This window comes from Sylvia atricapilla, chromosome 1, assembly GCF_009819655.1.
Source record: "Sylvia atricapilla isolate bSylAtr1 chromosome 1, bSylAtr1.pri, whole genome shotgun sequence".
NCBI lineage: Eukaryota > Metazoa > Chordata > Aves > Passeriformes > Sylviidae > Sylvia > Sylvia atricapilla.
The window spans coordinates 148,934,278-148,947,925 of record NC_089140.1 but is presented as its reverse complement, the minus strand read 5'-3'; the positions used below and the strand labels follow the sequence as shown (position 1 = coordinate 148,947,925).

General features: G+C 48.3%; 1 protein-coding gene across 2 annotated transcripts in view; it reads left to right on the top strand.

The window, feature by feature from the left end:
* Positions 1-2,863: 2,863 nt before the first annotated feature.
* The window catches only part of AGO2 (argonaute RISC catalytic component 2), a 57,408-nt gene continuing 46,623 nt past the window's right edge, over positions 2,864-13,648 (top strand). For both annotated transcript variants that reach the window (XR_010745449.1, XM_066336571.1), the window contains exon 1: positions 2,864-2,998. The gene's annotated coding sequence lies outside the window, so the exon portion shown is untranslated. The remainder of the gene's footprint in view (positions 2,999-13,648) is intronic.

Genomic DNA, 13,648 nt, shown 5'->3' with positions numbered 1-13,648 from the left:
GCTTCCACATCAACATGGAGGAGGTGATTCAAAGTATGGATTGTGGTTGTGCTGGAACTCTACAGGTAACTCCAGTGGAACTGAGTGTCATTAAGTTGCTTTTTACCTTTTTTAAAAGCTTTTTGCTTTTTTTAAGTTAAATCCTTAGCAGATTTAACTCTATTTTTCCTACTTCCTTCTGAAAGGAAGAGGTATTAATTAGGTGACTACAAAAGGATGACAGTTTCTGCAGGAATTATCATCACTGATGTGGAATCATAGAATTGTTTAAATTGGAAAATATGTGTAAGATCAAGCCCCACCATTAACCCAGTGCTGCCAAGCCCATCACTAACTAACCCATGTCCCCACATGCCAGATCCATGTCTTTTAAATCCCTCCAGGGATATCTCCAGGGTCTCAGTGCATCATATTGATCAGTACTCTGCCTCTTTCACATCGTGTCTGGTTTGTTTTCCCCAGTACTAAACTTTACCTAAGTACAACCAGACATTATCTGGTTGTGCTAAACTTTACAAGCGTACAGTACCAGACGTCTTATCTGGTTGACAAGGACAATAAGGCAACCCACCACAGCTGGGAATCGTAGATATGACTAAAAGTGGATGTGGGGAATCCATGAGGTAACTGAGCTGAGGTTTTCACAGCAACAGGAGGAATAAAAGAATATAAACAAACAAATCCACATTTAATTCAGCGGAGTACGTGTAATACTGATATAATTACAGCATACCTTTCAGACATGTAACAGGGAGAGGTAGTGGAGAGAGCGCTAGAGGCGCACAGTCATTTCCCAAGGTCTCACTGAAAGCCACAGGATGACAAGACTTAGTCTTAAACTGCGCCAGGGGAGGTTTAGGCTGGACATTAGGGGAGTTTCTTCACAGCAAGGGTGATTAAACGTTGGAATGGGCTGCCCAGGGTGGTGGCGGAGTCACCATCCCTGGAGGTGTTTGAGGAAAGACTGGACATGGCACTCCGTGCTCTGGTCCGGTTGACGTGGTGATGTCCGGCCACAGGCTGGACTCGGCGGTCTCCGAGGACTCTTCCACCCTGGCTGATGCTGTGACTCCGCGGTCAGAGCTCAGGCGGGGGCTGCGGGCAGGAGCGGGGACGGAGGGCAGGAGCGGGGACGGAGGGCAGGAGCGGGGGGCCGAGGGCAGGAGCGGGGACGGAGGGCAGGAGCGGGGGGCGGAGGGCAGGAGCGGGGACGGAGGGCAGGAGCGGGGACGGAGGGCAGGAGCGGGGGCCGAGGGCAGGAGCGGGGCCGCGGGCAGGAGCGGGGCCGCGGGCAGGAGCGGGGGGCCGAGGGCAGGAGCGGGGGGCCGAGGGCAGGAGCGGGGGGCCGAGGGCAGGAGCGGGGCTGCGGGCAGGAGCGGGGCTGCGGGCAGGAGCGGGGCTACGGGCAGGAGCGGGGACGGAGGGCAGGAGCGGGGACGGAGGGCAGGAGCGGGGACGGAGGGCAGGAGCGGGGACGGAGGGCAGGAGCGGGGACGGAGGGCAGGAGCGGGGCCGCGGGCAGGAGCGGGGCCGAGGGCAGGAGCGGGGGCCCGAGGGCAGGAGCGGGGACGGAGGGCAGGAGCGGGGCCGCGGGCAGGAGCGGGGGGCCGAGGGCAGGAGCGGGGGGCCGAGGGCAGGAGCGGGGGCGAGGGCAGGAGCGGGGGGCCGAGGGCAGGAGCGGGGGGCCGAGGGCAGGAGCGGGGGAGCCGAGGGCAGGAGCGGGGGCCGAGGGCAGGAGCGGGGGGCCGAGGGCAGGAGCGGGGCCGGAGGGCAGGAGCGGGGGCCGAGGGCAGGAGCGGGGGGCCGCGGGCAGGAGCGGGGGCCGCGGGCAGGAGCGGGGGGCCGAGGGCAGGAGCGGGGGGCCGAGGGCAGGAGCGGGGGGCCGAGGGCAGGAAGCGGGGGGGCCGAGGGCAGGAGCGGGGGGCCGAGGGCAGGAGCGGGGGCCGAGGGCAGGAGCGGGGGGCCGAGGGCAGGGAGCGGGGGGCCGAGGGCAGGAGCGGGGGGCCGGAGGGCAGGAGCCGGGACGGAGGGCAGGAGCGGGGGGACGGAGGGCAGGAGCGGGGGGACGGAGGGCAGGAGCGGGGCCGCGGGCAGGAGCGGGGGGCCGCGGGCAGGAGCGGGGGGCCGCGGGCAGGAGCGGGGGGCCGCGGGCAGGAGCGGGGGGCCGCGGGCAGGAGCGGGGACGGAGGGCAGGAGCGGGGACGGGAGGGCAGGAGCGGGGGGCCGAGGGCAGGAGCGGGGCCGCGGGCAGGGGGCTGCGGGCAGGAGCGGGGGGCCGAGGGCAGGAGCGGGCTGCGGGCAGGAGCGGGGCTGCGGGCAGGAGCGGGGGCTACGGGCAGGAGCGGGGCTACGGGCAGGAGCGGGGCTACGGGCAGGAGCGGGGACGGAGGGCAGGAGCGGGGGCCGCGGGCAGGAGCGGGGGGCCGCGGGCAGGAGCGGGGGGACGGAGGGCAGGAGCGGGGGGCCGAGGGCAGGAGCGGGGCTGCGGGCAGGGGGCTGCGGGCAGGAGCGGGGGCTGCGGGCAGGAGCAGGGGGACGGAGGGCAGGAGCGGGGGGCCGAGGGCAGGAGCGGGGGGCTGCGGGCAGGAGCGGGGGGCCGCGGGCAGGAGCCTGCCCTCGGCGCGGCAGCAGCGCTCAGTGCCCGTCCTGCGGCCGCTTCCCGCCCGCCCGGGCCGGAGGCGGAGCGCCCCTTTCCCGTGACCCCGCGGCTCCTCCTCCTCCCCTCCCCGCTCCTCAGTGCCGACGAGTAACCTGGATTCCCGGCCCTCCTCCTCCCTCTTTTTTTTTTTTTTTTTTTCCTTTTTTTTTTTTTTTCTTTCCCTCCTCTCCCCTTTTCTTTTCCTCCCCCTTCCCCTCCCCTTCCTCCTCCCCTTCCCCCGACAGCATAGCCGGGGCTCGGGCTCGCTCCCTCCCCCGTGCCCTCCCCTGGAGCCGCCGCCGCCGCCTCCGCCGCTGCACACGGAGACATGTACCCGGGAGCCCCCCTCCGCCGGACCCGGTGAGCTTTCTCCTGGGTTTGTTCCCCTCTCCGCTGCCCCCGGAGCGGCTTTCCCGGTCCGCGCCCGGTGGGGAGCCCCGGGAGCCCCTGGCCCCCCGGCTGGGGCCTGGCCGGAGCGGCGGCCGCGCTGGCCGGGGGAGGGAAGGAGGGTCAGGGCGCCTCGGGCAGGGCCGCGTGTCCGGAGGCCCCTCTGAGGGGAGGGTCGCCCTCCCTGCCCCGCTCCCCCCTCTCTCCGCCGGGCCCTGAAGGCCGGCACAGCTCCCGCTGCGGACCGGGGTCTCCATTTCCTCCCTCCCGGCTCCATGCTGGGATTCCCGGCCGGCCGCGTGTTCGGCAGCGGCCGCGCTGCGATAGTTGTGCCGTGGAGGTGAAGCGGCCGCGTGTCGGGAGACGCGAGCGGCAGCGGTGCGTGTCCTCAGCTCTGTCGGCTGAGAAAATCTGGGAGCAGAGGAAAGGTGGACGTGTAAGAGGGATTAGCGATTCTGTTAGGGACGTCTAATATCAGTTCGGGGAAATACAGGTTACTACTGTGCGAGTTTGTGCAGTTCGTAGGATACAATGTTTCTTTTTCCCTTTTAGTGTTAGGCTGTTTCTGTGGTGAGAATTCTTATGTAGAAACGACAGTGTTTTGGGTGACTGGCACCTAGTCTTCTAGAAAAGTTTCAAAATAAATGGAACTTTATTTCGTGCTGCTGTTCTCAATGGTTTTGCGTAAAATTTCTTTCTTTAGAGGGATAATCTAGCAAAGACTGGTGTAGGGAAATACAGGACCTGTAACTGAGATGTCTTTTACGCCTCCTCCTACACTCCTACAGATGCTTCTGTAAAAGCATATCTTGGGATCCACAGTTAGGTTGCTGGCTTTTTTTTTTTCCCCGCTTTATTTTTTCTTCTGACTTGGTTCTGTTGAAAGGGCAATGATCAAGAAAGACAATCAGGATCATTATTTCCCTCTTGAAATACAGCTCCTCTCTTTTTACTTTCTCACTGGCTCTTGTTAGTACAGCAGGCAGACAGGTCCCTACAGCTCTGTTTGTCCAGACTGATGTTCAAGATCTTGCTTTCATGTGTAACATCATTTGCACATTTCAGTACCAATAACTGTGTAGAACTAGAGATGTATCCTTTGGTGGTTCTGGTGTCGGGCTCTCTTGCTCAGGCACAGGTATTCTTTGAGTTTACAGACGCTCATGGTGGCTCACATCGGGCTGTTGCTGTGTTCACCTGGTGATAGATCTTGTTCAAAATTGTGCTTCAGGAGGCAGATAATTAAAAATTTTAGTAGCATGTGGGCTGAGAGTAGTTTCATGTGTGGGACTCTCTTTATATTTATTTACTCTCTATCTGATCCCACCACTTTCCTTTTCACTTGGAATGATCTCCAGCTGTGGACGCGGTTTGCCATCAGGGACCCATGTTCGGTGTCAAAGAAAATGTTTTCCCTTCCTGGAACAACAACCTCTTAACCTCGGGCTCCTGACACTGCGGTACTTTCACCAAGTTCTAGGTGCCTGTGTGTTGTCAGTGGTGTGTGTCTCGGGCTCCTGCTGTTCTGCTGCCTCCAGCCAAGCTCATCTTGTGTCTTGTTTACTTCCGAGTTTATCAGTGTGGCTCAGCCCTGTCCCCTGCGTGGCCGTGTCTGTGCCGGGGTAGGAGCTGCGATGTTGTTCTCCACATGGTGAGTGAGGCTCTGCTCCTTCCTGTGAAATCATCCACAGACAGCCTCAGCAGCACAGTGGCTTCTGGCAGCCAGGCAGCTTCCTGCTCCACTCCACACACAAGGCAGGGCATCTTGGAGACTTTTATTAGAGCGTGGCTGTTCTGTGAAACCAGCCTGGACGCAGGGACTGTGAAATCCCCTGCCACATATTAATCTAAAAACTACAAAACCGCTGCGTGTGAAATGCTGCTCGGAGGAGAGAGCAGAGGTGTGGTTACAGCCCCTCACCGAGCCAGAGCTGCTGTGAACACACGAGAGCTGCAGCCTCTCCAGGTCTGTCAGCACATCCTTGACACCAAGGCAAGGCTCCATTCATCCCTGCTGGATGCGGATCCTGCCCTCTCCGGACGCTGCTGATGTGCAGGAGCTGCTTTGCTCTCCCAGTTCCCGTTCCCAAACTGGACTCTGCAGCCAAGGCAGTCTAAGGGTGCCCCTGGTGCTGGCCTCCTGCCAGAGGAGCCGCTCAATTTGCCACAGCGTTTGCTATTTTAGTCTTAATTTCTTTTTCTGGAGACAGTATCAAGCAAGTTAGGAGGCCATATCTGACTGATTTCAAAATGTTGCTGAGGGTGGAAAGTTTGTTCAAACATGCTGTTGTGTCAGGGGTAAGATGGGGTTTTATACACGAAGGAATTGTCATGAACCACTGTTTCCAGAAATAGGAAATTAATGATCCCTTTTTGCTTTTTTCCCAAATACTGTCTGAATTCTTGACTTCGTGTTGAATTGTTGTGGCATTGTGTCTCTACCCTTTTTTTTAGCTTGAAGAAAGTGTGAAAAGTAACAAATCTGAAAATCTGAGAGGGAGTTCTTTTTTTAAAGGAAAAGCTTGATAATGCTACTTTTTGGTGTACCTTTTTTAGAAGGACAGAAAAGTGTCAGTCGCATAATAGAAGTATTGTCATTCAATTAAAAGACTTGATTAGAAGCTGCATAAACTTTCTGGAACTTCTAGGTCTTAATGTATTTATTAATTCTAAACTTTGCACACCGCAGGTTTCTCTTTTTTTTCTTTGAAATGACACTGGGTTTTGCCTGATGCTGAAGGTCGTATTTTATTGCTGAAGCAGCAGTTTTCTGAAAAAGAGTGTGAAGTTGATTATAGCTTTGCATGTGAAATACCAACTTTTTTCCCCTAGCACAAGAAACAACTTCATTAAATTAGCGGAACTAAAGTTATTTTCTTGTCATTTAGTTTTAAGTTACCCTTTAAAAATTGTGAATAGACTGTTGAAACTTGTAAGTTACTTTTGGTTTTCAGTGCAGGTAGTTGTTTTTACCTTGCATATATTTTCTTGAGATTTGGATGTTGATTCTCTTTGGGAGTCTTCAGTCTTAAAATCTGGTGCAGGGAAGGATGTTGCTCATGCCTTATCTGGGGTAGTAGAAATGGCAATATCTTCATCTGGTGGAATTTAATCCACCAGTGTCCTCTTAGCTTGTGTTTCAGTGGCAGCAAAAGCTCCCCTGTACCTCGTGATAAAGGTCTGCCCTTCTTTTAAAAAAGCTTTTTCTGTTCTCTTGGGGGTGGATGTGGACCTGGTCTTACTCTGCTGCTGGTATCACAGAGTCCTCCAGTTCTCTGGCTTAATTTTAGACCGTGAATTTATGCTGAAAACTCCTTGTAAGCTGCCACACAAAGAGGAGGGAATGAAAACTCAATATACAGCCTCAGTCCTCCTTCGTTTTAGCTAAAATTGAAATTGCATTTAACAAAGTTACAGCCTACAAACACTGCATGACTTTTACAAACCTGTTGTGTCATGACCAGTGTATTTTCCTAAGGAAAGTAAAATTCTATATCATTATTTCGTCTCAGATAACTGTGTTGTCTTCAGGTGGCTTAAAGATGCAGTGGTTTGATGGAAGGATAATTGGTGGTGTCAGAAGTGGCACCAAACTTCCTCCTTTCCTCGGTGAACTGAAGTGTGCTGTTTGTTATTGAAATAGTGAAACACCTTTTTCAGCAGGATTCCCTTGTTCTGACTCTGTGGTTACACGGGATTTTATGCACTTACTGTACTTCTTCTTTAAGTTTTTTCACTTTTGCGGAATTGTCGTGTGCTGACGTACTTAGTGGTGCATTGGAATGTACAGAACAGTGCAGAGGGGCACCTGAACTTTCCTGACTTCCAGGAAAGTTCTTTTTTCACCATTTGTAGCCCTTCCTTCACTGCTATCACCACCAGTCTGCCTCTCTTTCCCAGAAGGGTGGAAAAGGCACAGAAATGCTTTAACTCAGTAAACGTTAAAGACAAAACGCCTTAGATGATCATCTGATGTTCTTGTACCCCTGTACAGCATGGAGAGATTTCTCCATTTCAGAAACCAGCCCTTCTAAACACCTCTGGCTTTCCAGAAATTGCAGAGATCAGCTGACAAACACAGTAAACTTCTGCTAAATTGGCTTTGCAAACACAGATTAGGAACTTTACATGTCTGATGAAAGTCCTGTTCATGTTGACTAAGCCTGTCCTGAGGACAGCTTCACAGAACTTGTAAAGCCTGTCAAAATTTTGGTGTTTTGCTTCTCTTACTTCATGTTTAAGTAAAACGCTTGGTCGTGTTTTTAGTGATGAAGTTTCTAATACTCAGCCTACCAGAAATTATTGCTAAATCTCTAAATGAAGAAAAGTCAGCCTCCAGTATCTTATTTTTGGTAAGTTATGAACTAGAGGAAAAAAAAAAAAAAAGCTGGTGGAAAATATTACGTCGTTTTAACTGTAGTGGCTGTGGGTAGGGATCTGTTCCATGCATTGTCCAATTAATTTGTTTTAGTATCTTGCATCCTTTCTGATCTATTCACAAAGCAGCCCACTAGAATGTAAAATATCTCTTATCCTATTGACTAGGGAAGCACAACCCTTTGAACTCAGTGCAAAGGGAATTTTTGTTGTTTGGGGTTTTTTTCTCCCACATATATTGTAATACCCAAATTTGAACTTAAAAATTTCATTATATATTTTATACTGCTAAATTTAGAAATTGGGAAAAGACAAACCTGGATAATATCAGCCCCAGGTAGACTGACTTTATGTAGTGTCTCTCATGTTTTACACCAGAGCTGTAATCTGTGAGTCCCTTTGGTAGCCATTTCTGAGAAGTGCTTTGAAGAGACTTTCTAGTACTGTCCAGGAAGTGGAGTTTTTTTAAATCCTCGAGACTGAGGTGATGCCTGTATTTTTATATACTCAGGACTGTTTTAATCTGTGGTGTCTGTTTAGTGATCACCACAGATAAGTGCAATTAATTTTAAACTCTCTATTTTAATTGTTTTGCTTTTATTGTTCTCTTTTCAGAACAATATTTGGTGTGTTCAAGTGAAAATTTTTTGTGTGAGCATTATTTAATCTGTTTCTGTACTCTGTCTTTGCATTTCACATTAAGCAAAATTACTTCTCCTAAATACCCTGCTTTATAGCTGTGCTGCAGCTGTGAAGCCACGTGGTACCTGGTGCTCAGGCTTTCTAGGAAGGAAAGTTTTCTTTGGGTTTTTTTTTTTCTGTTTGACTTCACCAAACTGGACACAGCCAAGGTGGAAACAACCATTGATTTAGATGGGCAAGTACTGTGGATCCTGGCGTAGTCAAGTCAGTCCAAAGCTTGCTTTGAGGTTTTTCTTTTGAATCGGGTACTCATTGAGCTGTCGACAGTGCTACCAAATTTTGTTACTATTTGGGTTGTGAATTAAAGTTTTTTTTTTAATCACAGGTGTGGTGAGAGTAATTTGTTCTCCCTATTCCTATTCTGTTTTTTGTAGTCCTGCTCACTTGTGTTGTGTCTTGTTGTATGAGAGTTTATTGCCACCTGCAGTGAAGTTGTTGGGGACCAGGTCCCAACATTAATAACTCTGCAGTCATGCAGTCTTTGTCTTTGGGAGAAGCATTAAAATATTTAACTTTTCAGAGATGCAGAATAACTTAAGTTATGAGCTCTACATCTGCAGTTTTTGGGCTCTACAAATTTTTCCCAAAAGCTCTCCTGGGACAACCTGATTGAATTCTCTTGTGCAAGCTGTTTTATGATCAGAAGGTGGAGAATATTCTTAATAAAATGTATGTAAGTCTGAGGACTGTGTCTTTAAACAGTACATGAATTTAATGTCTCATTGTCAGTTCCAGCCTGTGTTGGGTGGTGATGAGAGGAGATGCAGGGCAAGACTGAAGTTTCATTTTTTTGAGAAATAAACTATTCTCAGCATGTTATCTTGGGAAGCTTGAAAATACACTTCTGAAACTTATGTGTATCAAGGGATATTTATGATTTTGTATATAGTCTAGGAAAAAAGTTACTCTTCTGTGGCCACTGAGGAGCTGCCTTGGCAGCGTTGGACACTGTGGGTGGTTCTGTTTGAGCTGCTCATGTCAGAGGTCGGAGTATTGCAACTTTCTGTCTCAGCAATGCTTTTTTTATGTTCCTAGTTTAGTCATGAAATGTACTCAAGAGCTTATTAATGTGAGAAAATAATGAAATTTAAATTTTAATTTAGTAGTAGGAATGTGTGTGGATGTGCTAATTTAGATTTATTTTAAATAAGCCAATTTTAGAAGAATTCCCAAGAGTGGAGGTTTCACTGGCTTAGCTAGATCAATCAAAAAATTGTTTGAAGTTAAACCTGTCATGTAGATGAATAAAGCTTTAAAACATAATTAATTAACTGGGGCCTCCATTATATACATTCTGAAACTTGTTTAGCAAGTGTTTGCTATTAAAGGACAGGCATCTGTTCATAGTGAGGGGTGAATTCCTGTCTAAATGTTGCTGTGTCTTGACTTTGATAATGAACTTATTTCATTGTCCTTTCATACAGCTTGTGGTTTGCACTGAATGCTCCCTTTCTACTGGTTTTTTGGGCTTTTTTTATCAGTTTCTCTGTTGGTTGTACACTCTTGCCCCATCATACTCCTCCATCATCTCTGAAATCCTCATGGGGGACAAGGCTTTGGGAAAACAGGGGGTTTCTCCTTGTTTGTGGTTTCTAACTGCCGGTGAAACCTAAGGTCTCTCAAATGATACCTGTCCGCTTCAGCTCTGCCGACTTACATATTTCTCTTGTGAAGTCTACTGAGAGGCAGAGGCTTAAAAAGAAAACCCGAAAAACCACCAACCCTCCAAACCACAAGCAAAACAAAAATAAAATAGAGAAGAAATCCGGGTACGTGTAGAAATGACAACGCAGAAGAATTAATTCTCCGTGAGCCAGCACATTTCGTTTTGGGAAGAGCTTCAGCATTTAGTGAAGAAATAACTCATAGGGATTCAGAATATTTGCATAAGGGTGTGTGTTGTTTAAAAAGTCAGAGCTTCTTTCAGAAGGAGGAAACTTCCCGCCAGGGAAAGGAAATGAAGCTTTGTTGTCTGGGTCTCGTTATGGTGATAAGAATACAGTAGTGGTGGGTTTTTTTCCTAATAGTTGACTTGCAAATTCCCTTTAGTATCAAATTTCAGGGAGGCCTCTCTGTAGCATACTTTTATGTGACTTTTTTAGCCTTTCATAGCTGGGTTTTAGTTCATATCAAGTAATATGAGAACATCAGTTACTTACAAGAAGCAGGTGGAGGAAAAAAACCTGAGGTGTAATGGAAAAAAATTCTGATGGGGAACTTCTGCTGCCGGCCTACACTCTGTAATATCTCTGTTATTCCACTATTAGGAACCTGCATTTTGCCCTCTTTGCAGTGATGCTGAAAACCACAACCCTATCTCAGGAAACCACAGGAGATACTACTGCATGTTGAAGATGCTGCTACAGCTGCTTTCACTATCTGAAATGATAAAATAAAGCATTACCTCAGCTCTTAACTGGGAATTTTGTATTCTGAAACTGGACCATGGGAGTGTTCATGTGTTTGTAGATTAATCTCATGTGGGTATGGGAAAAGATTTTTTTTTCAAGGAAGACATGACTGCTTTTGAGTTACAGCTCTACAGTTAAGTTTTGTATATTAAAAGGTTTTTAGGAATGAAGACAACTTATTTTAATTTTTAGATCTTGCACAAAAGCACTGCTAGCCAAAGTCTGTGTGGGTATGAAATGTGCTTGCAAAGGTGCAACTCAAGCAGAACCATCCAAGCTTCTTTCTTTAGTTAGCTGAGGACAATCACTTCTGTGTTTCATTAAGTTGTGCACAATGTGAGTCCCACAGGGAACGTGGATCTGGGGCCTCTGTGGCACCAGTTCCAGCTGGTGAGGAAAGCCATGGAAAACCATGCCAGTGGCCATGGAATAGAGCCCAAGCCATCAGAGCTCGTTAATTCAGTGGAGCTGGTGTGCATGTGGGCACGGATGGCTCTAAAAATGCAGGAGAGGCATGATGGTGTGATGGTAGGGAAGGGAAAGGTGTTGGGGGAAGCAGCACTGCTGAGAACTCTGACTCTGGTTCAGGGGTTTAATCTATCCAGCATCCGCTCGTGGGCTGTAATGCAGAGACCATTCTTACTACTTCTGAGGAAGAAAAAAAAAATCTCTGAAAGCCTGAGATGTGGAGGTAATGGAGTGTCAGGGTGAGCTGTACAGTTCTCCTGGTGTTGTGTGATGGCAGCTGGTGTGTGCAGAAGGTGTTGAAGTACCTAATGATGGGGCTGGGGCCGTGTACCCCTGTCTGAGCTCAGCTCTGCACCTGGCAGCAGCTGGATTTACTGTGGCTCCTGGGGACTGAGTGGAATTGCTTATCTGTCTCATGTTCACACCAGGTAGTGATGGAAACTTCAGTCTGTGTGTTAAATTTTTTGGGAGGATCAATCCTGACTGTATGAAGAAGTCATGCATTACCAGCCTGCAGTGGACGCAAAATGAAAACAAGTAACACCTGTGAAGGGTGGGTTAGATGTTTCCAACACTCTGCAATTCCAAGTGTCAGGTTAGTACAGAAGGAGGGGGAGACACGTTTCTTTCCTAACTTAATGCAAACAAGGTTTAAGGGAGGGATAATGTGGATGGTGAATACTGGAATTTCTGGTTTTACCTTCTTTAGAGGAGAAGCAGCCTGAAGGGAGCGATAGCTGCTAGTAGGTAGGTTGAGGTTTTTTTGTTCCTCTTAAAAGATGTGTTTATTCATTTTGGGTCTTTTGAAATGGCAAAGAACAGAGATTGTATTGAATGGAGGCAGTGCTCTTTATGAGTGCAGAAAATACCACTATATTCTGTGTTTCAAATTGTTAGGAAAGACATCTGGAATTAGTTCAACATCATTTTCTAAGGCATGGAAAAGGGAATGAAATCATGATGGTCAAATGTGATAAATAGCACTAAGAATGTTCTCCATTTCCCCCTTCATTGAGTAGAGGTTTGTCTGAGGATGGAGTTATTTGTACTTTGAATTCACATTTAACTTCAAACTGGGCTGCTGACTTGTGGGTAAGGCCGTAAGCATCCCTCCATTGTTTGGATGAGGCTCACTGTTTGGGTGACTTAATTCAAACTGCAGCTTGTAATTAAAAGCATTTCTCTGTGGCCCTTCAGAAGGGTTGTGGAGACCTTGGTAAAATTCCAATGTGCAGGGATCGGTTAAGGCACCTGGTTTGTGAGCACTGCAGTTTGGGTGCTCTGGTGGTGCTCTGCCACTCCTCACCCCACTTGTAGGTGGTGAGAAGCAGCTTGTTGGTATTCAGAAATTTGGAGGCTGACTTTGAAGGTCAAGGCTGCAAGGAGGTTGTGGGAGGAAAGCAAAGTACTAACACTTGTTGTCCTTTGCTAGTTGACATTGTCCAGAAGCAGCTTGTGGGCTGGAAAGAACCGTTCTTAGTTTCTTGTCTGCTGCTTTCTGCTGGAGCCTTGAATCTCTTCCTCTTCATTTCTTTGTTCTTACATGTTCTTTGAAATGCGGTCCTGACTTAAAAGCAAACTGGATTGATGTCTGACTTCTCCCTTTGATCTGTGAGTGCAGCTCACACCGTTGGGTGTCTGGGAGTGATTCTGGTCTCAGTGGAATCACATCACTCCTGCACCGTGAAGAGATCATGTCTGTATCTTACAGAGGTCAAAAAAGGCATCATGGTAACCAATGGAGCGAAGATCTGTAACTGACTCCTAATTCCAGACAAAATCATCATAGAATGGGTTTGGGTTGTGTAGGACCTTTAAATATCATCTGTCCAACCTGCCTGCCATGGGCAGGGACATCTTTCAGTAGGTAAAAGGGTTGACTTGAGAGGTTAATCTTGCTTGAGTTCTTTCACAGGAAGTGACAATTATCATAAAATGATGTTTGGAGTAGTCTACTGAACATAATGGGATTACAGTTATGAAGACATTCTGGTTATCTGACACTTCACTCTCTGTTAAGGTATTTAGTTTCATACTACAGCAATAAGAAATTGGAAGCAATCTGGCAGAGTAGCATCAAACATCTCAGTAGTCATGCAAGAGGACTTTAAAATATGACCAAATATGAGGACAACTTGTTCATTTTGCTCATCAGTATTAAACCAACCCTTTTTTTGTAGTAGTCCACCTGGCATGTGCAATGTGCTGTGGTCAGAAAGTGTGGTAGCTGCTCACTGAGGGACCAGAAGAAACCTTTAGAAAGATGTTTTGTCAAAGATGATAACTGAAAATCTGATTACATCATCTCCTCTGCTGTCCTTGTGGTTTGTTGAATTCCTGGAGATTAATAGATAAGTCTGTAACACTTTCTTGTGCATTATCTAATCAAGAATTCTATAGCTTGACTGAAGAGCCTCTGGTTTCCATGCTCTAAATGAATCCTTCATGAGCAGCAGACAGACTTACAGGTTCCATGTCGATTCCTCTGTCCCAAAATATCAAGGCACTAGGAGCTGCAGCTTTGAGTTTCTCTTATCTCACAGAAAACACTGCCAGCCTCTCTCCTATCATTCCCTAACGGTTCTTAACAGAAAGCCAGAAGTTACAGAGAATTTGAAGACAGCCCCAAGTTTTTCTACAGTTGGGTCCTAAAAAGAAAAGGCTG